Below are 3,720 nucleotides of genomic sequence, written 5' to 3'. Positions count from 1 at the left end.
CTTGTTTCTGGCGTTTAAACGCCAGAATGCTCCTCCTCCAGGGTGTGCTATTTTTAATGCTGTTTTTCATTCTGTTTTTGATTTTTTAGTATTTTTTGTGACTCCACATGATCATCAACCTAATAAGACACGAAATAACAAAACAAAAAATAAAATAGATATAATTAAATAACATTGGGTTGCCTCCCAACAAGCGCTTCTTTAATGTCAATAGCTTGACAGTGAGCTCTCATGGAGCCTCACAGATAATCAGAGCAAGGTTGAAACCTTCCAACACCAAACTTAGAGTTTGAATGTGGGGGTTCAACACCAAACTTAGAGTTTGGTTGTGGCTTCCCAACACCAAACTTAGAATTTGACTGTGGGAGCTTTGGTTGACTCTGCAGTGAGAGAAGCTTTTCATGCTTCCTCTCCATGGTTACAGAAGGAGATCCTTAAGTCTTAAACACAAGGTTGTCCTCATTTAGTTAAAGGACTAACTCTCCTCTGTCCACATCAATCACAGCTCTTGCTGTGGCTAGGAAGGGTCTACCAAGGATGATGGATTCATCCTCGTTCTTCCCAGTGTCTAGGATTATGAAATCAGCAGGGATGTAAAGGCCTTCAACCTTTACTAACACGTTCTTTACTGGTTCATAAGCCTATTTTCTTGAGTTGTCTGCCATCTCTAATGAGATTCTGGCAGCTTGCACCTCAAAGATCCCAAGTTTCTCCATTACAGAGAATGGCATTAAGTTTATTCCTGACTCCAGGTCACACAGAGCCTTCTCAAAGGTTATGGTGCCTATTGTACAGGGTATTAAGAATTTGCCAGGATCCTGTTTCTTTTGAGGTAATTTCTGTCTATCCAATGCATTCAGTTTATTGGTGAGCAAGGGAGGTTCATCTTCCCAAGTCTCATTACCAAATAATTTGGCATTCAGCTTCATGATTGCACCAAGGTACTTAGAAACATGTTCTTCAGTGACGTCTTCATTCTCTTCAGAAGAAGAATACTCATCAAAGCTCATGAAGGGCATAAGGAGGTTCAATGGAATCTCTATGGTCTCTAGAGGAGCTTCAGATTTCTTTGGTTCCTCAAAGGGATACTCCTTATTGGTCACTGAACGTCCCAGGAGGTCTTCCTCACTAGGATTCACGTCCTCCTCCTCCCTTGTAGGTTTGGCCATGATGGTTAAATCAATGGCCTTGCACTCTCTCTTTGGATTTTCTTCTGTATTGCTTGGGAGAGTACTAGGAGGAGTTTCAGTGACTCTTTTACTCAGCTGGCCTACTTGTGCCTCCAAATTTCTAATGGAGGACCTTGTTTCATTCATGAAACTCACAGTGGCCTTAGATAGATCAGAGACTATATTTGCTAAGCTAGATGGATTTTGCTCAAAATTCTCTGTCTGTTGCTAAGTGGATGATAGAAAAGGCTTGCTATTGCTAAACCTATTTCTGCCACCATTATTAAAGCTTTGTTAAGGCTTTTGTTGATCCTTCCATGAGAAATTTGGATGATTTCTCCATGAGGGATTATAGGTATTCCCATAGGGTTCACCCATGTAATTCACCTCTGCTATTGCAGGGTTCTCAGGATCATAAGCTTCTTCTTTAGAAGATGCCTCTTTAGTACTATTGGATGATTCTTTCAATCCATTCAGACTCTGAGAGATCATATTGACTTGCTGAGTCAATATTTTATTTTGAGCCAATATGGCATTCAGAGTATCAATTTCAAGAACTCCCTTCCTCATAGGCATCCCATTACTCACAGGATTCCTTTCAGAAGTGTACATGAACTGGTTATTTGCAACCATGTCAATGAGTTCTTGAGCTTCTGCAGGCGTTTTCTTTAGGTGAATGGATCCACCTGCAGAATGGTCCAATGACATTTTAGATAATTCAGACAGACCATCATAGAATATATTCAGGATGGTTCATTCTGAAAGCATGTCAGAAGGACACTTTTTGGTCAATTCCTTGTATCTCTCCCAAGCTTCATAGAGGGACTCACCTTCTTTCTGTTTGAAGGTTTGAACATCCACTCTAAGCTTACTAAACTTTTAAGGAGGAAAGAACTTGGCTAAGAAAGTCGTGACCAGCTTATCCCAAGAGTTCAGGCTGTCTTTAGGTTGAGAGTCCAACCATATTCTAGCTCTGTCTCTTACAGCAAACGGGAAAAGCATAAGCCTGTAGACCTCGGGATCAACCCCATTGGTCTTAACAGTATCACAGATTTGCAAGAATTCAGTTAAGAACTGAAAAGGATCTTCTGATGGAAGTCCATGAAACTTGCAGTTCTGTTGCATCAGAGAAACTAATTGAGGTTTCATCTCAAAATTGTTTGCTCCAATGGCAGGGATTGAGATGCTTCTTCCATGTAAATTAGAATTTGGTGCAGTAAAGTCACGAAGCATCTTCCTTGCACCTCCACCATTGTTATTGGTTTCGGCCATCTCAACTTCTTTTTTGAAAATTTCAGTAAAGTCCTCTTCAGAGTGTTGTGTTTTAGCTTCTCTTAGCTTCCTCTTCAGAGTCCTTTCAGGTTCAGGATCAGCTTCAACAAGAATGTTCTTATCCTTGTTTCTGCTCATACGAAAAAGAAGAGAACAGAAAAGAAGAGGAATCCTCTATGTCACAGTATAGAGATTTCTTTATGTGAGTAGAAGAAGAGAAGAATAGGAGAGTAGAATGGAGAAGAGAGAAGATGAAGAATTCAAATTTCAAATTAAAATAAAAGGAAAATATTTTTGTTTTTATTAAGTTAATTAATTAGAATTCGAAAATATAAAAAGAAATAAAATAAAATTGAAATTTAAAATAATTAGTTAATTAAAAAGAATTTTGAAAAAAAGTTAGTGATTTTTGAAAATTGGAGAGAGAAAAGTAGTTAGGAGTTTTGAAAAAGATATGATTGAAATAGAAAACTTTTAAAATCAAACAAAAAGTCAAGTAGTTAATTGAAAAAGATTTGATTTAGAAGATATGATTGCAATTTATTAAAAAAAATATGATTGAAAAGATATGATTGAAGAAGAAATTAAAAAGATTTGATTTTGAAAAAGATTTTGAAATTAGCAATCAAAAAGATATGATTTTGAAAATTAAAGTTGATTACTTGACTAACAAGAAACAAAAAGATATGATTTTAAAATTTAAAGATTGAACCTTTCTTAATAGGCAAGTAACAACTTGAAATTTTTGAATCTAAAAAATAAATGTTAGTGAGATTTTCGAAAATATGAAGTAAGAATAGGAAAAAGATTTTGAAAATCAATTTTTAAAAAAAATTTCGAAAAAATATATAAAAGTAAATGAAAAAGATTTGATTTTTGAAAAATATTTGAAAAGATAGAATTTTGAAATTGAAATTTATGAGTAAAACAAGGAAAGATATATTTTTTATTTTTGAATTTTTAATGATGAGAGAGAAAAATACTAGATTGAAATAAAACATAAGAATTATGAATCAAAACAACTAATGCATGCAAGAACACTTTGAATGTCAAGATGAACACCAAGAACACTTTGAAGATCAAGATGAACATCAAGACTTATTTTTGAAAATTTTTAAGAAAAGAAAAACATGCAAGACACCAAACTTAAAGATTTTTCATGTTTAGACACTATGAATACAAAAATGCATATGAAAAATAACAAAAGACACAAAACAAGAAAATATGGAGATCAAACAAGAAGACTTGTCAAGAACAACTTGAAGATCATGAAGAACAC

General features: G+C 35.0%; 1 non-coding gene across 1 annotated transcript; it reads left to right on the top strand.

The window, feature by feature from the left end:
* Positions 1-1,931: 1,931 nt before the first annotated feature.
* Positions 1,932-2,039, top strand: LOC112724156 (small nucleolar RNA R71). Its single transcript, XR_003163334.1, has one exon. It is a non-coding gene; the product is annotated as a small nucleolar RNA R71 (small nucleolar RNA).
* The last annotated feature ends 1,681 nt before the right edge of the window (positions 2,040-3,720 follow it).

This window comes from Arachis hypogaea, chromosome 11 (genome assembly GCF_003086295.3).
Source record: "Arachis hypogaea cultivar Tifrunner chromosome 11, arahy.Tifrunner.gnm2.J5K5, whole genome shotgun sequence".
Lineage (NCBI taxonomy): Eukaryota > Viridiplantae > Streptophyta > Magnoliopsida > Fabales > Fabaceae > Arachis > Arachis hypogaea.
This window is presented reverse-complemented; position numbering and strand designations above follow the sequence as displayed.